At 40.7% G+C, this 23,865-nt stretch overlaps 1 long non-coding RNA gene across 1 annotated transcript; it reads left to right on the top strand.

Moving 5' to 3' along the window:
* Window positions 1-1,950: 1,950 nt before the first annotated feature.
* LOC106936549 (uncharacterized) lies at window positions 1,951-23,855 on the top strand. Its single transcript, XR_001422152.1, has 3 exons — window positions 1,951-2,662; window positions 9,224-9,330; window positions 23,846-23,855. It is a non-coding gene; the product is annotated as an uncharacterized LOC106936549 (long non-coding RNA).
* Window positions 23,856-23,865: the final 10 nt, after the last annotated feature.

Consider the following 23,865-nt stretch of genomic DNA (forward strand, 5'->3'; position numbering starts at 1 on the left):
TGAGTTATATTCCAATCAAACAAATCATGGCTTGTTCCGAACAGGGTCGTGAGTAATGGATTGAAAAAGTCTGTATTTGATTACCCCTGCTGCCCAGGGTTGACTGAGATCCATTTGAGAGGCATTGCGGCAGAATTCCAATATGGACGCCCTCCAGCTATTGACCCTGTCTTTAAGTGGGCGCTGTGCTTTTAGTGTACTTATGCTGGTTGTTCCACATCTTCTTCCTCGTGGCAGTTTTGCAATACTTTTGATGGCAGACACTGGCTCCCTTTTCCCTACTCTGCATTATTGATGCATCAGAGAAAGTGGATAGCCTATTTTTTGCAATAACCATCCAAAAAAGAGCAAAGATGCACACGGTCGGAGTTTTGTTTTGATGTGCTAGTAACTATGTCAAAGTTGATATCTTTGGGAGATAAAAAACTTCATACAACTGGAAAACATTGAAAATGTGCCTTTATATTTAAAGTTGGTGTACTTTGCAAAAATAATAGCTAATCCTTGAACTTTTCCACATCTTGCCACATTAGATTCAAAAACTTGCTTTACAGTGACTTCCTGCGTTAGATTAACAAAAAGTAGCAAACTAGTTTAAGATTAAAGGAAAATGCTACATCATTTTTAAAGTTCCTTGAAACAAAACTGTATTCAACCCTCTTCGTGCAAAATGCTGTTTAGCAGAAAAGTATCGCTGTACACCATACGGAACATGTTCACTATAAAACTTGTTAGTAGGGGCATCATGCTGTGGCAAAGTGTTGCTTCAGCAGGGACATAAAACTGCTCAGAAATGAGTGGAAATGGGTGGAGCTAAATACAGAGCATGCCTGGAGGAAGATCTGTAAAAGGGTGGAAAAAAATTGAGACCAGGACAGAGGTTTACCAACAGGACTGTGACTCAAAACATACAACCAGAGCCATATAATGGCCTATTCGAAGTCCAGACCTGAATTCAATTGATGAGAATGTGTGGTGAGAAAATGTTTAAAGTCACACTCCATCCAATCTGACTGAGCTTCAGCTGTCTGTTTTGCAAAGATTTCAGTGTCTCGATGTTGAATACTGTTTGCTGGTAAATCATATGCAATCCTAATGAGATACATTTAACTTTGTGTTTTAGGAATGAAAATGTGGCACCATTTAACAGGCCAATTCCAAGTACCATTGTTGTTTTGGTTTATAAACTGATAGAATCCTAATACAACACCTTGATATAACATATTACATATGCGCAGCATGTAAATTTGTTTGCATTTTTTTTTCTCTGGTAAAATATATATTTCTTCCATGTTGTGAAGGTCCTCCTCTCTAATGCCACAGTCCATTTGATCATTTTGGGTGAATAGGATTTAGAAACTCTTTGTTTTTTTGCTGTGTTACCTGAAAATCAGCTCGTTTCAGCATAAATTTGAGGACACAGATGATTCAGGTCCAAAAGAGAAATGGAAACAAGAAAACAAAACTGGACATGAGCAACGTACGTGTGGAGAGAGACACAGAGATGAAGAGAGAAAAGGGAGAGAGAGAGATATTCAAATTTTGACCTATAGATGGCAGTGTTCTAATACAAAGTAGAAGAAGAGAACCTGTCAGTGACTGGGGACTGTGTGCTGTGAAGACAAAGTCAACTGATGGGTAAGACGTGTTCATTTTTTAACCTGATGCGACTACTGTAGAACTGTGTCCATGTTATATCGCTTTGGTCAGGTAAAAATGCAAAAAGTGTCAGTTGCAGAGTTGCTGTAGCTGCAATCTAAATGTTACAACACTGGAGCGTCAGTCCGAAAGTATTTTTGTTTCTGTTAAACAATACGGGAAAACTTTGAAAAATGTTTCACCTTTTATCAAACTAAATCTTAACTAGTGCATCTAAAAATATATATTAATCTGTGTTCAGTAAAGCTTTTATTTCAACGACATAATTCTGATTTATTTTTTGCATACACAAAGTTTTCAAATTATGTACAAAATGTGTAATTCTGGGCGGAAACAGTTAACGCCGTAATGAGCTGGAGTGTGAGTGGGCTGGGTTTAGGCGCGCTCTGTGCCAATGGCAGCACACACGCATACACACGCACGCAAACACGCAGCTACAACACACCGCTGTACTCTGATGGAGCCGCCAGTCTTCTGTGAGTGTGAGTCCGGCAGAGCCTTGTGAGGAAGCCACGCTGCGGGTCTGCACCGACGCTAACACGTTTCTTCTTCTACCGGCGGGTGATGGCGAGCCTGGCTGCGGCTTGGAGGCTCGCAGCGTAGAGCCGCACCGGAGGAAGGCTGACTGCGGAACCCGAAGGAATGCACCGCTGCCGCACTGACACGGTCCGCTGAAGTTAACGTTACAGGAGGTCAGTTCAGATGCTGACGCCCGGGCTCTGCTGTGAAGTTTACGCGCTGCATTCGCAATCAGCTGCTACGTCCAAGGTGTCCACTTTGAATGAATGACGCCACCGCTTAACAGGTCCTTCCTGCAGAGAGGCTACCCTGCATTAAAGGACTGACCCAACTAACACTGCATTTGTGATTTCCCTTACAACCTTGTACTGAGCGCATTTGGAATCGTTTTTTCACCCCCTTCTTCTTTCCGTGGATGTGAGTGGAGCGCATCAACAACTGCCTGTCTTGAAGGAACCAGGAGATCCAGTTCAAAAATGAAGAGGTGAGTGATCACCTCAGTTGTTTCGGATAAATCTGCCTTTATGGGAATTTTTATTTGCTGGAATCTCACACTGAGTGCCACAAAACAGCCCCTCTCGACACTGCAGGAGAGCTCATTTCCGACACTGCATAGAGACAACCGGGAAGAGACATTTATCATCTCTGGCTGCAGGCTTTGATAAGGTGGCAGCCTGTTTTACATTGTGTCGGTGCCACAGCTCACACTCTGACGCCCAAACAAACGTTCATCACACATAGTCTTATGAATCAAACCTTTACAGCAGAGCAGTAACCTGCAGATTCGGCACATGGACCAGAGTCTTTGCATATTTGCCTGGCTGTCTTTTATGTTAAAAAAAAAAAAATACAAAAACAAAAAAAAATCTATAGTTTTTGCATCTTCAACCATAACAGTTAATACAGTTTTAATACAAAATTTAAACACTTTTATTTTTTCCCTAAAATCATTACATGTATGACAGAAATTCCATTTCAATTAAATTTTAACTCAAACACCTGATTATACTTGATGAGAAACAGATTGTGTCATCACCTGAACCCAGCAGCAGTGTGAAAAACCGGCGGAGAGCGTGCCAAGATGCATGAAAACTGAGATTGGAAATCCTAATTTCTTTCCAACTTTTCCAACTGAGACGAGAATTCAGGTTTGCAGCATTCTTGGCTCTTAAATTCTTTCGGCATTTAAGAGCCGAAAGAATTTCGAAGACTGATCAGTCTTCGAACATTTTACTTCCTTTTGCTTACAGTCATCACAATTCTGCAGTCAAGTGATTCTGACTCATTGACCTTAATCAAGTAAATTAGACTCAAAGTCCATTCAGTTGACAATTTTAACTTGCTCCGTCAGGCTGTTGACTTTGACCTGCTTCCCTGCAACAAGTGAGCCTTGAATCTGAGACAGAAATGATTTTCTGACTCATAAATATCTTCCTTGGTTTGGTCTCTCCGGATCACTAATCTAGTTCACATTATCAGACCTCTGTCAGTTGTGTTATTACATTATTGCCCTTTACTGTCATCAGCATAGAGCTCCATGGACGGCTCCAGACCTCATCTGTCCAATTCAGCCGATACACCTACAAATCTTAATTCTCTGTCAGACTCCCAGTGTCCTGGTGAGCACCCATGACAGTGACTCCAAAGAAAATAAATGTTGTCTTAAGTAGAAAATTGCCTCGCATTTGCATGAAAATGACTTGCATCTGCCGCCGCTGATGGGTAGCATATTAATCCCTCTGCCCTTGCAATCAAAACCAGTTCCTTCCTGGCAAAATCACATTTTTGGAGCCTCTGAAGCATGACCCCCCGCACACAATTATTTTAATATCCATCTCAAAGGGACACAGCCTTGCGTCTCCCCTCCCCAAAGCAACCGTTAGCAAGGGAGGGGGTGTCATTCGGCTCCCTTTAGAAGAACAAACTAGCTCACACAATTGTTTAGATTATAACATGCTGATTATGCTCACCTAATTAACTCCAATCTAATAATGAAAAAGAAGCAGGCTCTATGTGTTGTTGCTCTCTCAGACCAGCTGAGCTTTTCAGTAACTCTTATATCATTAAGAAACTATTCTTTGTCTTGCGTTTGGATTTTTTTTTTCTTTTTGCCACTTATAAACCCTCACTAAGCTTCAGTCACTCAAATTTACCTTGACTTTTAGGCGTTTGTGCTATTGTTGACAGGTTTAATGAACCAACATAAAGAAGAGCAGAAGGTTTGTTCTTCTTTCTAAATAATTCTCTTTTTTTTTAAAGCGGTGCCTTTGAAGTCTTTCTATCCGAGATTGCCTTTCGTGAACCTCAACATCACACGTTGATACGATCAATAAGGTTAACCTTACCGAGCTGGGTAGAAATTACTCGGACTGGGCTTGTTTTCCAAAGTTGCTGCAAGAAGCTGTAATATCTGTCAAAGCATTCGTTTATTATGTGTCCAGTAAAGCAGTTTGCACAAGTCTGTCCAGATTTACCAGATTTTCCATTGGAAAATATTCCGTCTTGCTTGCTTAAAATGCAGAGTGATGACTTTATTTATAGATAGATCAAAGTCCGGGCAGGATGGAACTGGTTTTCACCCCTAAAATGTCTTTTTAATCACTGTTACTTCATTTAGAAAAGTGACCTTTACTGCTGTAAGAGCAAGTGCTTCCCTAATGGACTGCAGACTTTCTGAAGACTGTCATAACCCTCAGCTACCACTGCCACTATCAGCATCCATCAGCATCGGCGACAAACTCCGCTGGCTCAAGAGCGTCCTCTGTTGATGAAGAGCAATGAGTTGAGATCGTTTGCATTCCACAATTGGACTTTGCGTTGAATTGTTGCTTATTTTCTGTGTGCTATATGTCACAGCACTGTGGTCTGTGTTGGCAGACCACAGTGCTCGCTCCTCTACGGATTCCCCCCCTTAAGGCAGAGAGGCTTGCCACAGTTCAGCTTGAGAGATTTTGACAAGTTGCTACGCATGCGAGCAGAATCCTTGACCTATTTCTTAATGAGTGAATGCTGCAAATGTGTTCAGCGGTTTTGTATTCTGAACGCAGACCCGATTTCTCCCTAACCCCCCATCATCATTTGCAGCAACCCCCGCCGTCCCAACTGTCTATTTGCTTCCACATGCACGCAAACATGCACATAATGGAGCTTTTGTGGCTTCAGTGACTCTTTCGCTGATAGATATAGGTCCTTCTTTCCCCTATCTGCTGGAGTGTGCAAATAGCAAAGTGTTTGTTTTAATGCCATTGGCCTCCCGTCTTGGCTTCCTGCAGGCTGTTTATCTGAACCTCTCAACTGTCCAGCTGTCACAACTGAGATCTCAATCTCCTTGACCCACACACGCTCTGCTCATTCAGCCTCGTTATGTACATGTTTGTGTCTGCAATCTGCACTTTGGTGAGTGTAAGCACGTGAGAATCGACATAAACGCAGATCTGGGTCTGTAGGTGACAGTGAGCAAATGGAAAGCAGTCAGAGAGGATGCTTGGTCAGTTCAGTTTTTAGAAAAAAAAAAAAAGCAGAAGATCACAAATACTTTATTTCCTTATCATAGCTCTGTGCTTCTTGTTTATCTGTTAATTGTGACAATGTCACTAAAATCTCTCCACTTTTTGGAATCAAGTCTTGATTTGGAGATGGTTCCTGAAATAGTTGTTGATTCCAATAAAACATACGCTCATATTGTTGTGTCATAACAGTCCTATTGACAGATAAAACATTGATACAGTAACCTACTTGAAACAGGAATCGGTGTGCTAGCTTCAAATATTCAAAGCTAAATATTACTTTTTATATTGAAATCTGTATTCTATTTTCCATTTTTCTATAGTTGTTACACATGTTGCACATAATTTTAACCTAAGGGATAAGATTCCCCTGCTGCGCATTGCTGGTTTTTAACAAGTTGTGTTTCCATTGACCATATAATCACACAATTTAATATTTCAAAAATGAATTGTAAACATGGCAATTTTGAAATTACTTGTTTATCAATAAAAAGTTTTGGCGTTAGGATGAGGTGAAATTATTTTATTTCACAGAATTGCAATGGAAACACTTTTTTTGCATCACATCACTGGTGAAAACAATGAAGAAGAAAACAGGAAGTAGTTATTGTGTGAAAAAACTAATTTATGTGCGATTTTAATTGTTCATTTCATGAAAACAACACAATTGCAAACTGTTTTATTTTCGACATTAGCGGAGAGAAGTTCTCTGCTTCATCATTTCATTTTGAGATTTAACAAAATAATATAATTAGGCAATTACATTATCTAATGTCTTTCATTTTAAACAGAAATGCAACAAATATTCCTCCTGAAATGATGTAACATATTATAGAAATGCACTTGGCGGGTATGTGGAGGGGATTTGCATCTTTACCAGCCTCAGTAATCACTAGCACACAAACCTGGTATTAGCAGTGAACACTCCACATTTTACCACTGCAAGGTGGTGTTAATGGCACTCTTTGGTGTGAAAGTTTTACCATGGAAAGTTGGCTCAGAGTTAGATTTTTGCAAACAGTGAATAAAGCTGTTAAAGGAACCAGTGTTTTCTTCAGAGTTCATTCAGACGGCGAAACTGAGAGAAATTGTTTTTACATTGTTCAAAGTCTTTTAGAGTTTTTGTACTTGGAGGAACATTTATCTGGTTTGTTTGCTGCTTCACACAACAGAATCTTACCAGCACATACCCACTTGGTGCCAAAGGGTCTCTGATTTGGTTGCTAATCCTCTAGTGAAGATGAACCCCTCATGTTTTCAACATGCATATACCATAGATCTGTTCTTCAGCTTTGATAATTTTCATACAATAACAGATGTTGGAAAACACCACAGGGTCACATTTAATGGTGCTGTCATGCTGCCGAAGCCATTTTCATCATCTTGAGTAGCTGTGTGTGCAGGCTTCAGTGACTTATCCAATCGTTGAAACCGTTTTAAATTGATGACTACAGGCCACTACATTGTTAAGTAGCAGCTTGCCCAGTATGAGCAACACATGGCACAGAGTGCAGAAATCAATGCCACTCTGCATTTCATTCTTTCATGATGCACAGTGAAAAACATTGGGCAGTTGAAAAAGAAAATGCCACTCCTAAAGTGGAAGTTCTCACTATCCCCAGGCTCCTTCCTGCCATGGAGCTGTTACCTGAAATCACATTTTGTGTTCACTTTTCACTATTTATGTTTTTTGTTGTGCTCTATAAGTATGTCTGTGTAAAGTACTGTTTAAAAACTAAAGTCCAGATAAAATTCAAGGGAGTTTAGAGGGCCTGAAAAACGATGAGATGAGTCTTTTAGGTATTTGTCTGAGTGTGCATTTATCTGGGTTGTGATGGGACAAAATAAAGATAAAAGACAATCTAGATGTAAAAAGTCCTTTTTGTTTTCCAAAGGAGTAAATTTCAAATTTCCGTAAACGAAGGGAGAAATAAAGTTTCAATTTCTCAAATATCTTTTTTCGATACATATTTATTTTCGATGTAAGAAAAGTTATTTTCTTTTCAGGGACCGAAAAGATTCTCATGTTATTACAAGTTTGAGATAAAATGCAACGTTTTTACAAAGATGTGGAACTTGATGAAATTGCAAAAATTATTTCTATTGCTGCAAAAGTAATGACATATTTTGTTAACATTCAGATGTTGCGTTTGGTAGTTTGATTTTGCACATAGCTTGAACTCGAAGAACACAACTCCATAAAATGAAGTTGTGGTTTTCAAGTGCATTGTGCACAGGATCAGACGGCTGAATTTATTTTTCTTATTAACACAAGAAAAGCATCAGAACAAGAGAAAGTTAGAGAAATCTGTACCATTCTTCCTTCAGTCTGCTAAACAATGCACAGCTACAGGTGTGGGAGGGGCAGAGCAGAGCTACTCATGTGCTGAAACACCTGAATTGTTTTTTCTCTGAAGAAAAAAAGCAAGGGGAACGTGTAGGAGGATCCTTCTCGTGACTCATCAACCGACAGGGCGCAGCGACAGGTGGGGGAGCGGCTGCAGCTACTTGATCCCCAAAAAGACGGAGAAAACCGTAATCACTCTTGGACTTTCTCGTTAAAAGCAGGTTAAACCATAGGAGCACGTTTTAAAACCCTGATATGCCATGATACTAGTAACAGACTCATGTAGGAGTCAGTAGGAATTCTGTCAGGCTGGGAGAAGAAAGCAGCCTGTGTGTCAACACAGACAGACAGACAGGCAGCAGCCAGCTTCAAGCTTCATCAGAGGACGGTTAATAGTCCTCCCTCTGCCTGGTGCTGCTGTGGCTGGTCCAGATCCTGCTCTATCTATTGATGGCAGCAAGTTAGCACTGAACCCCAGAGTGCACTCTGCTGTCCCAAAGGCCTGCCAGCTTGCTGAAACAAAGGCTTTTGTATGGCTACTAAATCCAACAGATGGAGAAATGAACAGTAAATGAAAGTGGAGGGAAAGGGGGAATAAAGGAATTTAGCAGAGCATGTTTGTGGATAGACATTTAGGCTACTCCTTTGGGAAGTCTAACACCCTCACAATGCAGGACTGGCACAACCTAAATGTTTCCTCGTTGATATGCAGCAAAAAGCGGCTTTAGGGCCACTGTGTGGAAAGAAGGAGGCAGTCTACTCAGGAGGGCTCTCCAGGGCCTGGCAAGCCTTTTATTAAGATGTTAATAGCACTGCCTTCATGACACATTTCCATGGGACGGGATCCGTCTCCTCCACCGTTCTTTAGTACCTCAATCTGCCTGCCACACTCATCAGTTTCTCTCCTTCACATAGCAGCCTGTTTAGGCATTCAGCCCCATCTCCACATTTCGCTGCCCAGGCACTTTTAGCTTTTATCTGATGTCTGCTGTCACAAGCCTTCCTATATTTACCATGTGTAACAAAATTACTCGATGCCAGCGATAAGGGCAGGAATCCTGGCACGGGGACCTGCAGAATAACAAGTCTGGTTGTTTGTTTGTCACCGATCTTCACGCTGGCTGCAAGTCTGGCTCTCACCTCTGCAAACATGAGGATGAGGGCTTGTGTGATTTCTTTTTTTTCCCTCCAGACCCTGTCAGGTGGCCGCCTGTTTCCTGATCTCATTCTGCATTCCCTCATGAAGTCATCTCGCAGTCCTACAACTGCTCCCAGGCTTGTTCAATACAGCACAAGCAGGTAATCGGCGAAAAAGAGGAGGAAAAAGAACCTTAAATTCTTATGTAAATACACTTTGCTCTCTTTTCATTTAAGAGATTGAATCCATTGTCTCAAGCATCTTCGCCTTTCACACACATTTGAATATAAGTCAGTTATAAGTCAGTTCTCCTGGCACCATAAATAATCAATTTGCTGGTGTCATGGGAGGATGTGCATTTTTGTTTGGTGGAAATTCAACAATAAGTGAGCAACAAAAGGGAGCGGGAGAGAGGCAAGAGTGGGAGGGGGCTTTTGTTGAGCGCCAAGGGGCATCTGTCAGGAGCAGATGACAGGGTGCATGTGTGGAATTTGTGCTTGGCTGCGTGCGTTTGTGTCCATTTTCATTCGGATTTGCTTGGACAGTGTGGCACATGTGTAGTTTTTTTGCGTGACTGTGTACAGCCCGTGTGTGGGGTACGCAAGACAGAGGGTTGGCAGTATGGACAACTATGTAGCATTGCCCACACTGCCCCCTGGTGATGAGGATGCCCCTGCCTGCCACTGTCACCATGGTTACTGCTGGAAAAGGGGTGCAGACATTGCTTGTCTAGTCAACTCATGTGCCATAAAGGAGCCCAGCCAAAAACAGCTTTTTTTTTTTTTTTTTTTGCTCTACTATGTAAACCGCAGCTCAGTTGGAGTAAAAACCCTTTTCAACTCAAATGCTCAAAGGGGCCTATTATGGCCATTACCACCAGCTATTTGAAGCATTTTATAATGTTGTTTAGGGAATTGCCTAATGTGTTGTTTTCTTTACCCTATGATTGTGAAATCCTGCAGGTTAGTATATTAATATAGATTTACAGATTTATAAAAAAAAAACACTCACATCTTGAGATTTTTCACATTTTGTCACTTTTCTACCACAAATCAATATATTTCAACAAAAAGTACTATGAAAATGTACAATTTAATTCATTCATTGTTTTATTTTTCTTTCTACAACCATTTTTCATCGCAGTTATGATCCATCTTTTGATTTGTTTTTACCTCCTTAGTACATATAGATTGAGAAGGATTTGCCCATTTTCTATGCAACAAAGCTCAAGATTTAGATTGGATGATGGGAATCTGAACAGTAATTTTCTTACTTGGGCCATTGGCGCAGATGAATGTTTCTATCCAAACCTTTCAATTGTAGCTATTGACTCTATGCATGGGGTCCTTCTAGCGAAGATGACCCTTCCATTTTTGTTCCAGGACTGCCCTGTATTTAGCTTCGTCCATCTCCCTATCAACACCTTTCAGCTTCAGTGGACTTGATGAAAATCATCCCGAAAGCTTGGGGCTCCAGCCACAGCATTTCATGATGGGGGTGGTGTGTTCAGAATGATGTGCAGCGTTAGTTTTCCACCACACGTAGTGTTTTACTTGCAGGCTGTGAAAGGTCAGCGTTGGTCTTATTTGTCCATCTTTTATAGGTCTGCTGTGTTCCCTGCATGGCTTGTGGCAAACTGCAAATGGGACTTCCTATGATTTTCTTTTAAGAACAGCTTCCCTGTTCACACTCTTTGATAAAGGTCAGATTTGTGGATAGCACAACTGAAAGCTGTCTTGTCAACAGATTCTCCAAGCTGAGTTGTGATTCAGCTTGGAGATTGGTACTTCTGCCCCTCCAGAAGTACCATAGGGTGTTAAAGAGGCAGCATCGTGTAAAATAGACTTTTTTTTTTTACAGCATGTTATAATGTTATTTCCTCATCAAAAACGTACCTGGCCTTGATCCTTTAATACATGTTTGAGAAATCCTTAAATCTCCCTTGACAACCACTCAGCCGTGCATGTCTGGGCGGGTCTAGCACCGCCATTAAGGTGCAGCTCCTCCTCAGAACTGCTGTTTCCAAGCTACTGAGCTTCTGCCTTACAGAGCAGCTCTTCATGCTGCCTCACTCGGTTCTTTTAGACTAGCCCACAGCAATTGGCAAACATAATATGAGCTCATTATGGGAGCTACTTCTCAGTACAATGCTGGTAAAAATGTTAGTGTTAATGGTCGAGTGATGACTCCCTGAAGGTGAAGTTTCAGAAAGAGAAGGAGTTTCTTAATGAGACAGATGTCAAATTTCAAGGTGTTAAATTATGAAGTCAAATTATTTTTGTCATATTTAATGTATATAGCATTTTTATAACAAATGAAGGTAACATAGCTACTGGATTGTGGCTGGAAAGCACATAATACTGCCCCTTTAACTGCATAATCCTCTCATACTCTCAGTTCAAATGGATGGTTGGTATGTGACCAATACTGAAAACAATTCATAGATATTAATGCATTTTGTATTTATTGTTTTGAATGTCTCTTTAATTTGACTTGCAGGGTAAAATTTACAAATATTTCTTTCAGTGTGCTCTATTGCTCAGTGCCATGTAGATCCCTGCACTTGTTCATATTTCAGTGATACCAGATTTTTGGTCAGCTATCACTTTATCTGTGTGGAAATCTTCTTTCACTGGGAAGTAAAAGCCTGAAGTCATATGTAGCTTTGACTGAGCAAGAAGATGGGAAGAAAGGAAAGAGGAAGGGGAAACAAGTGCCTCTGAATTCATCAGAGTTAGATGGCAAACAGAAAACTGTGTCTGGAACAGCTTTCCGCTCTCATTTCTTCACTACAGTATCTTGTTCTGTCTCTTGTGCACACACATCCTCTTGATTAAGTTTTTCCACAGTTGTAGACCAAAGTAAAGAGGGATAAATTGATGATGAAAGACCATGAAACTCATTCAGCTTCAAAACATGGAATGTGGCTCATTGCGGAAACTTGTTTCCCAGAAGCGTCGACAAAGGCTCAAACATTTAAACAGAACAAGTGGACTTCTTCTTTCAAACTTGCGTTTATGATTTTAAAAACATGTCCATGTTTTCTGACTTGGATTTCAGTTCAACTTGTGAAAGTACTTGGGTTAATGTTGTTGGATGAAAAAAGTTCTGACTAAAGCTACTGCCGCCAGACTCTGCAACTCCAGACTCTTTACTTTGGCCCACGGTGATTTATTGTGTCCAGGCCAGGGGAAATGAATTTTCCCTTGGGATAACATTAATGTGTATGCATGAATACATGACTCTGATCCACACTCAGAAGCCAGTGGGAGAAAAAGGATGGAAGGTACTTAGGAAGGAAGGCAGCTTGTCATAACGCCTTGAGAGTCTGTGAAAATGTACAGTTACTTCATTTAACCTCAGTTTTGATGTAGAATTATACATCATAGTCCAGATTTTAAAGCATAATATGTAATGTGGAACCCTCTCTTCCCAAAACTGCTTTTCTTTGAGCTTGTCCTGTCAATTCAAATTGAGAAAATGGCCATTACTGGTGGTGTTGCAAACTTTCCTGTCACAACTTCTTGAAATATTAAGATGCTGGATTACTTTTAGGTTTTGTGAAGTGATAACTTTGTCTGGGGACATATGTTTATTCTATTAGTTTGAGCCCTAAAAAGCACAGAGATAAGTGACTTAAGTTTGAATCTTGGCACCAAGACATACCAAGGTAGTTTCAAAATTGTAAGACAATATAATAGATAATAATATAATAGATAATGGAAAACCATTATGCTGCTAGCAACAGTTTTCTCAATCTGTTTGATTGAACTGACCCCCAGTAGCTAAAATCATCAAATACTTTAATCCCTCTCTATGAAAACAATTATAACTGCCTATTTTAATAGTTCAAAGACCAAATATACCTTACACAGTGAAACAGTCTTGGAACTACTGCAGATGCTAATATCTAAGCATTACCTCACCTCAAGACAAATTTTGAAAGATTCGACCAAAGCAAGTAGTGCAATGAGAGGCATGTCCAAGTGTGAAGATGACCTGTGGTCAGGATAAGAGCACAGTTTGACAAGTTGGTGACATTGTCTCGATATTTCGCAACTTTTCAGAACCCTCTAGCCACTTTCAAAAATGTGACCAGGGACAAATCTAGCGACTTTTGTCAGTGTTAAACTTTTGTGGCAACCTGAAAGCATGATTGGCTGAAACACATGCCTTGAAACACTGTTAATCTTTTGTGAAAATAATAAAAAATGTACTTAGTTTTTCCAGAAAGGTCACTAAAATCTTGTCTTGTTCTGGTATACAAACTCCTTGTATGGTCTTGTGATCTGGAAGTATTGTTAAATCCCTTGCTATGACTAATCATAGCAAAGTTTTTAAACTCTCAAGTTGGTTCTATCATAGTTGAAGTTGGATGTTGTTTTTCCATCACTCTTACTTCCTACTGGCCTTTTGCTATCAAAGGGAAACTGCATGTAGTCATTGGAACAGTGGGAGCTCGCCCACATGGACACATTATTCTTCCTCTGTCATCATAAATGAAATGGGAAACGTGACAGCAGTGTCTTTGAGAAACTTTCAAATCAAATAATTAGTGCAGGATAAATGATGTGATGCAATATCATGCAGGGCCAAACACAAAATCTGAATTCTCGACATTCTCTCACATCAGCTGCAATGTCAGTCAAGAGCATTGTCATTTCTGGAGCGTTGAAGGGAAGAATGAATCTGGGCATCAGAGGCAATTATCCAGAGTGTGACAGCCGAGGCTTTTTTCCGGCATAGGGCTTAAAATTCCTGTATTGTTCCATAAAGATGCTGATTAAATGACTGCTCTGAAACATCTGCCTGCTTAAAGAGAGGCACGAGGTAAAGAAGGGAGGAGGAGTGAGAAAAGTGATGAAACAAGGGAAAAGGCAGGTTTATACATGAATGAAATGAATGAGCATCTTTTCTTGTATTAATCTGCAACAGTTTGGGATTAATATACACTTTGGGTGAAAATGCTGCTGAACATTGTTGGTGTAGAAAGAGCATATTGGATTTTTATTTTTTTTTAGATATTATTGTAGGTATTGGAAAATCTGGATTACCCCGACTTTTAACACTTTTTTCCTCATTGCAGGAGGCGTCTGAACTCGTAGGTATTATGTTTACAATTAGGTAATTTGCACCAACCTCACTGCCTGCCACAAGTCCACCCCCACATTTCTCAGAAAACATGCTCCACCTGACAGGGGTGAATAGGTGAGGGGAATTTGCATGTTATTACCAAGCAAGCACGGTGTTTTGGGTGTTGTTTTTGCAAACATCGGATTAAATTAGGACCATTTTTTTCTGAGTGGTGTTTAGTCCTGTAATGGATGTTTTTTTTTTTTTTTTTTTTCCAAATCTACAAAGAGGATAGGTTTTATTTTACTGAATAACAGACACAGCATCAACCCTTTCTTCTGCTTCGCTTCATTCTTTCCCGTCTGTTTTGGGAGGTTGGAAGTGAGACAAACCGTGAGCTGGGTGGAGGCACGCCAGAGGGGACTGGCAAATGGCTCAGATGCTTCCAGATTATGGCACACGCTTTAATTCACCTGCATTTTGAGAACCACAGGCTTGCATTCTTTATCAAAAATGTGAAAAAAAAAATAAATAATTGCAGAAGGCGGTATACCGGATATGTGCTGCCACTTTCTTAGGCATGTGTTGGTGAGAACACACCCAGTTCTTCTTACCACTATGTAAATTTTCCATGGATTCCTTTTGTGCAGACGGTGACGTGCCTGATAAAGGACACCTTGGTTTTGTTTATTCTGCCAAGGCTACAGCGTTTGTGGGTTGTGTTGTACAAAGCATTAGCTGCTTCAACGGCTTAAGGTCTGAAAAGCTGAAATGTAGTGTGTGTGCGTGTGTTTGCCTGGGTCCCCGAGGCGCTGAACATGTGCAGTAGCTCTGTGTCAAGGTAAACAACCCCACCTGTCTTTGAATGCTACCGCTTGACGCAACAAACGAGAAAAGGGGAAAGCAAAGAAAACACAACAGACAAAAGTTCTCATGAAGCTTCTTCTTTCAAACCCTACCAAAAGAAGTTCTTTCTAAACTATGATGCTACATATAAGCGGCTTGTGGCAATAAAGGATGCTTACTGCAAGAGTTTATGAATGAAAGTAACAGAATTATGACTTGTGAATGTATTAATAGATTAGATGTATGACTTAATCTTCCTGAAACACGATGCAACAGAAAGGTGTCATTCATGAGCTTCTAACGCACTAGAGACAAAAAGCTGTCACTGATAATGCATGTCAGTTAGATGCTGTCGGTAGATGAAACAAGAGGAAGACAAGGCAATCATGCATATGATGTGTGTGTTTGATGGTTGTTCGTAGAGACAGGCTAAGTAAAATCTTGTTGCGGAGAATAGCATGAATGATATTTCTTACTCGATGCTTCCACCACAACTATTCAAATATCAAGGAGTCATCTCAGCCGTGCTCAAAACTCCCAGTTTCAGTTTGGCATTGACTGGTTACAGGTATCAGAGTATACAAAGTTCTTGTGACTAGAGCTGTATCTTTTCGTATGAAGCATAGTTCTGGTGTTACTAAAAAGGTACATTATTTCTTGTCTAAGCAAATTGTGTCCTTTGATGCATAACTCAGGCATTGTTGTGATGTGACTCCATCTGGTGACATAAATGTACACTTTTATTCTGAGCCCTGAGAATCTGAGAATAGGTTAGTATCAAAGTATGGGAATGCTTGAAAAGTTCTGGTCTTAAAGTTCCTACATTTTCCATAATCACATAATGTTTTGCTGTTTAACATGGCATGAAACTGGATTAGAAGTAGCATAGCTACCAACGTTTTCTCTGTCTGCCCAGAGCATAAAAACATTATAATCCTCCCCCACCTGTTGCTGCACAATACTACTAGTTAGCTGCCTTGTACAAACTACAAAAGCACCTCTTTACACCCACTACTCTTATGAAGGTAACACAAAGCTACAGTTGGGAACATGCGGGCAGTTGGTCTGTGAAACAGTCAACTGTAAGCTGGCTACCTGAGCATACAGCCCAACTAATCATTTTGGAGCTGCAGTCTTCCAGCCAAGCTTCGGTCTGACAGATCGCTCCTCCCCCTCACAGCTCCATCAGACTAGCGCCAGTAGCAGTTACCTGGAACTGCTGAGCTTTTTCTACAAGCTGCTTCTCAGTTCAACGCTCCTAAAAATGGTTTTAGACGGCATAATGGAAAGGCGTTGTTGTCATGACGCATTGAAGGCGAAGTGTTGGAAAGAGCACAAGCTTCATGTAGAGTCAGAGGACAATTTCAGGGTGTCGGATTGTAAAGTCAAATTTCTTTTAAGTTATGCAGAGAATGTAGTATTTTTTTTTTTCCCCAAGTTCATTAAACTGCATGAATGTCATTCCAGTCTGGGTCCGCTTCCAGTCCATAGAAACACAGCATTGCTGCAAAACAATGGAAGAAGAAGGGAGGTGTGGGATTTTTTTACTTATTCTACTGAGTCATACAGGAAGAGAGGAGGAAGCTGCAAGGGAGGGTCGGAACAGGAAGGCAAAACTGTTTTCATGAAAGTTAAGAGAGCTGTGTGGCACTGAGAAGAATAACTAAGTGATACTGTTTGCACCAGATTGAGTACAGAAAATTAAAGGCTGGGAAACGGCTCCTTCCATCCCTCGCCACCCTTTGATGATCTCACAGGAAATACAGTACGTGTTGTTGGTTTGAAGTGTGCCCATGAAGAATAAAATGAAAGTGGTCTCAGTCACTCACAGTCCGTCCAAGCCATTCTAAAACAACAGTAAACCAACCACCAAGTGTCCTAATTAGCCCACTTCAGCATGTTAGTGAGCCGCAGCTGCTCCTATTTATGTAGCTGATGAAATGCTGAATGGGGCTTTTTTTCCCCCTCCTTGGTTACGTTTTCTCGAGGGTAACAAACAGCCGATTTAATCTTTTTTTCCCCTCCTTCCTGTTATTGCACTTTTTTGCTGGAGTATGATTATATGTTTTCATCATTCCTGATGCAGTTTATAGGGTAACACCAGCAGGGTTGTTTAGTTTGGCTGAAAGAGAGCCTGCCAAGTACCCCATTCCATATTTTTTCTTCGTCTGCCCACCAATTGAGAAATGACAGAGTTTTGTGATAGAAGGAAATACTCAGACTGCCCACTGCTGTGTTTCGCAGACTTTAACATCATACCCGTAGGTTCTGCCAAAAACATGCTAATTGTTGACTAGAATTGAAATCTCAGTTACATCCCTCAGATGGATGAATGGAGACTGGATGACTTGTAGCAACCTCCTTTTGCTGCTTCGCTAAACCCAGGGATCTCTGTTAAAGTGGTCGAGCCGCAGCGTGGCTCACTGAGCTCCATCATCTGTGTGTGTGGTCTGAGAAAATGTTAATACGAGGAAGAAACTGCCACAGAGAAATTCCTCGGTTTGGCTTAGTTCATACTGACCAAGCATGGGATTTTTCTTCAGTTAATACTGTGCTCTCTGTTCATGTTTCAATGTCCCCATATTTCCTCTCTTTAAAAGGCGTACTGGATGTCATCATTTTTACAGCTATTCCATTTTAACTGGGGTCTAACATGTTGGTCACAAAGATTATAGCAATTCCATAACTAAGAGCTTTGTCAACATTAAAGGAAGAAACAAAACAACCAAAAGTTGTAGACAAGTGAGTGATGTTGCTGTGTTTACAATAACCAACTTGGGGTATTAGTGTAAAATATATTTGTCAAAAATAATTGTGATGTCAAAGTATGATTGCAAAGCAAATATGAGTTCACTGAGTGAAGATGTACATGGTAATTTATAAAGTGAGGAGGAAGAGCAGAAGTGTTAAGACTCAACAAACTGGCATCCTAGTGTTCCCAAACCACCTGTAATTAATCACAGTGGCCAATGACCACTCATGACAATGGTCGTAATTCGAAATCCGAAAAGTAAGGACACTTATGTCCAGCCATCATTAACTTTAACAAAACATTGCTTGATGCTAAAAAAGCTCAATTTAAGCTAATTCTACAACACATGTGGTGAATTAGTGTTACTTTCTTTCCTCCTCCCCCAACCAATAACCAGGATTCCAGTTGTTTCATAGTTTTGAGGCAACGGGTGTTTCCAACAGATATTGCATTTCACAATTGATGAGAAGTCGGTCCTATGTTCCTCTATTTCTGCCATGAAGCTGTATTGATGATCTTTGTAGCGAAAGTACTCACTCCATCCATTTTTGGAATTGTTACAATCGATCGCACGTTCATTTGACAGATTTCAGTTAAAAAGTGTTTTTGTTTCAAGCAAACAGTCTGTCCCGTGATTACTGTGAAAGATGATCCCACTGTGCTATTGCAATTCATCACCCATAAATGATAGTGGCCACATTGTAAAGGCTGATTGTGATTTATTTAAGTTGCATTCTTTAGGTTTTGCCTTGCTCTGTTCCATGTAGTCCCAGCTGACCTCACTTGCTGGGGAAAAAAGCTTCACAAAAAAGCTGATGCTAATTTTACCATCTCACTAACAGAGATTTGTCTTTGATCAAACATAATTCCCAGAAAACCAGTGTTGCATTAATCTTAAGAAGAGGCTGTGCTTGTTGAAGTGATTTGGTGGCTAAACCCAGGCGGGGTACTTCACTAGAGAGCAGTTTCTCTAAAGCGCTTTATGCTGGTACTTCTCTTGCCCAACATTTTACATACAGTCAAATCAATGCACGAATTACAGTCCATTTCATGCTAGGCATGGATTTAGATAATTCCCATCCCCTATAAAAAATCACACTCCTCTCTTTCTGAAGACCTACTTATGCACATCCAAGTGTGTGCGATTACATCAATTCCTTACTCTCCAGAAACCTCGAGCCTTTTTGCTTTTGCGGCTATATCAAGATGTAGCATAGGAGGACTACTGACAGGAAGTCATATGAGGCTCAGCAGCCACATATAAAATATGTTCTCCAGCATGTCTGCAGATTATGAATGGCCCGGCTGTCTCGGTGTTAAATCTATCACAGAGCAGGGGGACTGAATCAGAAATCTCTGGCCTGTGAAAATGAGTGTGAACCACTTATTCCCAGGTTCACTGTAGCGGACTGGCTGGAGTTGCTCTTCATACTGCTCTGACTCTCATGGAACCTGTGAAGTATAGGCATCGCGCATATGTTCTTTGCCACAATCTCCTAAGTTATCCACCTCAATCTCATTTCAGGCTGCAGGAGTTTCCCTGATTCACCAAAAATGTGTCAGATCATCAGCTCTGAGTCACTGAGAGAAGAAAAAGAGGAATGAGTAAGGAAGAGATACAATTCCTAGGATAGGACTAGATTGTGGGGTGCAATGTCTTCCAGTGTTTCCTGTCTGCTCAGGTCTTATAAGGCCTTTTTTCACCCTTGTGCCCTTGTGGCTCCGAACATAATGAGAATTGGACCTCTTTTCCTTTCCTTCTGATCCTTGGCCGTTCTTTGTGCTTTATCACAGAGGTGCTCTGATAAATGGATGCGCCCATCCCTGGTGTACAATACAGTACAATACAATACACAACCTTCACAGAAACACTGAATGAAATTACAAATTGCTGGTTCTCTGCCAAAATGCTGTTTTCATCAAAGACCTTGTAGGTCACCATGACATTCCTTCCTTCCTTCCTTCCTGCTCCCTTCTTCCTATCATGCCAACACAAGAAAGTGAGGACAATTATGCTAAGTGCAATACGTTTGCTTCTAGACTCTTTTCCACACCGTAACTCTCTGCATTTGTATGATCAAACATGCATAACCAAATTAGATTTTTTTTTTTTGGTATAGAGAATAAGAAAAAGTGTTGAACCTTTCTATAAGCCAGCTGAACTGTGGTGTGCAGCAGCAGGTGGATGAGTAACAAACAATCCTAGTTTCTGCAGCTCTTTTTCTGGAATCATATTAACAAGACTTAGCAGTACGTGTGGTGACTTTTTAAAACATTTGTTTTAAAATATTGCACGGATAATTCTACAATCCTCATTGAATGTATTTGTATCATGTGCTCAAAGTATAGTACAGTTCTTTGATAAATGGCAGCCAAATATCCTGTCGGAGGAAATAATAGTCTCTTCTAAAAATATTTGAGGGCATTGTTAGAAAAAAAGCTCACTATGGCGATTCGCCTGCTCTAAGCACAGGGGCTCAAAGGAAACCAGCCAATGCTTTAGTTTCCACCGTGTCCCGGCCAGCACTGCATCCTGTACGGGGGTTCACACGGAACAGCCTGGAGGGCATGCATGTGTGCTTCAGTTCGGATCCAGCAAGGCCCTCTGTCACTCAGCCAGCCTGCTCTCTGAGCTTTGTGCCATCCTATTCACTTGTGTCCTGGCATAGCCCTGCAGCAGCTGTTGCACTCCAGAGGACCGTCAGGTGCATTTTTATGCACGCTCCGAGTGACGGCACCGAGTTAGAAAAAGTACAGCGGCGAGCTCTATTATTTATACTCATTGTAAGTCCGAGTTAGATTAGTGTTGTAGGCTTATTCCTGTGTTGAGTTTTGAATCAACAGCTTTTCAACTCTGAATTATTGAAATAATTTCACAGAAATCTTTCTAAACCACCCTGACAGTTTATATGCTCACGGGATCTTGCTCCTTTTCACTCTGCTGATCGTGAACAGCAGAGTTCAACCCTAACCCCAGCCACCTTTTAAGTGTTGCTGTTGCGACCGTGGCAGGTTTCGCTCCTTCCTCGTGCTTGTGGTCTTCTGTGAGTCTTTGCCGTAACCAGCACATTCTGCTTGCTAGGCATGCGTCCTTCTGAGTGAGTAAGCACCCAATTTCCTCACCACATGCTGTTATTGCCTCTCATCCAAAGGGAGATTGGGCTAAGTAACTAGCTGCAGACTTGATTTTGTGGTGCTTTATCACATTTGATGAAATTAGAAGGGCCTCTATTAGGCAGGAGGTAGAGAGAGCAGCAGACGGAGGGAGCGTGCAGGAGAGAGGCTGAGCCCTTTGCTGCGGTGTGATAATGCATCTGTTATATGTGCCTCAGCAGAGACGTCCTGAAAATAGACTTTAATGGTCCTCAGATGCTTGTGTGTGTTTTAGAGTCAAGCTGCATTATGTTCAGGGTTACAGCAGGTCCTGAACACAATGAGGGAAGATTTCTTCCTCCTGTTAAAGTTTACTAAACAATTCCCAAAATATATTTTATGTTTTCCAACCTTCTTATTTAATAACGAATGCATGGAGTGTTGAGTTTGTGGTGTTAATTAATCCACTGATGCTGATTTCCACCTCCTTATACGGTCATATCTATTGTTTTCAATTTTATCGATTTTAGATTTTTTTTTAAAATCTAACTGGGAAAAAAAAAAGAATTTCAAGATTATAAATATTCATACATCAAAGCATACACATATGTATGATTTTATTAGATGTTTTTATGAAACTTTTAAAAAAGTGTGTCACAGCATACCTCGGTTGAAGATTAAATGTTGACCAAAAAGTTGTGGAAATTCTTAGCTCTGACATATTTAATGAATAGGAAAAAAAATCCAGTGAGGTGAATTAAAGCTCTGGGAAATCGATGTGGAGCTTCGGTTTTAACCTTTGGTCATGTAAACAGAGTCATGCTGGTTCGTTCTTGATGTTTTTGCTGTTGACTCAGATTCTGTCCAGGCTTAATCAGACTTGCATGTTTAGGCCTCTTGACCAGTAATCAAATATGGTTGGGGAACACGAAATGATCTTTGTACATTTGAAGAAGGTGAACAGGTCGTGGAGCGTAGACAGCTTAGTTCCCTGCCAATGCTTCCAATTCATTTAATTAGAGCCATGTGTTTTAGATAATCTAGTCAAATGTGTAGCGAAGGGTCAAAAGGTCACGCTGAACACAACTCCCAACTCGTACCACAGCTTTGGTTGAAGGAAGAAAACGATAAGTGATGGCTGCAATTTCAGACTTAGAGTGCGGTCTTGAGAAAGTAAAAGTATTTGTCTTGCAACAAAAGCATAGCAATATGTTTACTTGAACAGAGATTTCAATATAAAATAAAACACTCTTCTGTGTAACTGAAGAATTATCACTGACATGACCAGAACACCAGCTTCTTCCCACTTTCTGAGGTCTGTGCTGTACAAATGGGCATGTTCTCCATGGTTAGCCACAGTAAGAAGTTAATTCATGTTTGTGACCTTCATGTGAACAAAAAAAACAAAAAAAAAAATCAAAAACGTAAAAAGGATGCATACAGAGTTCATATAAACAGTTTAATCACAGCTGCTCTCCGATTCCCTTGGGTGCTCGTGTCTGTGAGTTGCTACAAAAAGGCTGATCTTAACAAAGAAAAACTCAACAAAACTCTGTGTGTAAACAAGAAGTGCGAACGCTGCAGAAAATCTGTTAGTTTGGGAGCCTTAACTCCAGCTGCATGAATTCCAGTCGTTCCTATTACAACTGAACTCTCAGCTCACAACACTCTTTATGTGATTTTGTATTGCAAGATGCACAGATAGCATTGGCCTTGGGAAGTTTTGTAGAATATTATCAAGATTCAAACCAGGGAGTTAAATTAATATTCCACAGTCCTGTTAATTGCATTGACAGCTAATTGATTTCAGTTACAGCAAAGCAGTCTTTCTGTTACATCACAGGCCCAGTTGTCCTTATTCCAACAGATCCCAGCCTCACCTCATGAATATTGTTTTATGTAATGCTCAAAAATAACCTCCGTTTCCCCTGTCGTATCTATAATGTGAGTTTCTTAAGATATGTATGCATACCAGGGGAATCTTTTAATCGGGTTTTTGATGGTGGAGATGACTTGAAGTGTGTGCGTCCTGCTGGGTTTCCAGTGCCTGGCTCTCCGTCAATCCAGAATAGCCTCATCCCTTCAGCCAGCGTGTGATTACAGAGCTGCAGGCTATATCATACAGTCCTTAGATGAACAGTAGCTGGAAAAATTGAAGGGATTACTTTGACTGACAGGATTTCCCAAGAGGTTTTCATCCCCCCAGAAAGTATTATATAACCATTTTGGATTTTGTCTGGCGTCTGCTAAGTAAAATGACAGGTTTCTGTGTTTAATGAGTGGCTGTAGCGTACACTTAGGCCAGGAGAGCAGTCCTATCTAGATTTTTGTTAACTTTTTTTTTTTAAATCCACACCTCTCTGTAACCCTTTTTCCTCTCACTCTGAAACTGACCCTGCTCTCACTGCCAGTCAGGCGGTGTGAATTTGCACCGGATAATAACGGATGGACCACACCAAGTTCTTGAGTTGTGGCTGCCACTGTGGCTGTATCAGCTTGTTACCCAGCTGGAATACTGACTGCACCACTTTTGCCTTCCTTCCTCCCTCCCTTCCTTCCACTCCTTTTTTGCTATTTATATAACCATTTTCTCTTTACCACTCATACGTCTTAGTTTCTGTCATCTTGCCAAATTTTACAAGCTGGCACCAACTGTTTTTTTTTTTTTAATTATTTTATTATTATTTTCTTATCTGATTTAGATTTCTCCTCTTTGCTTTGCATCCCCCCTTCATCGTTTCCTGATCCCTAAATCCCTCTAGCAGTAAGTCGCCTTGACCACAGTTCCGGGCTTAAGCACTATGATCTTGATGAGACAAATGATTAAGAGAGTTGCTAGGGAGTGAGTGAATGCATGTTGATACCCAGATAGCACAGAATGATTGAAACAACATTGAATCAATGTCAGCCAGAAACATTGAATCAACGTTGA

The sequence above is a fragment of the Poecilia latipinna genome, unplaced genomic scaffold, assembly GCF_001443285.1.
Source record: "Poecilia latipinna isolate Pla-1442-1.1 unplaced genomic scaffold, P_latipinna-1.0 Scaffold2168, whole genome shotgun sequence".
NCBI classification, from domain to species: Eukaryota; Metazoa; Chordata; class Actinopteri; order Cyprinodontiformes; family Poeciliidae; genus Poecilia; species Poecilia latipinna.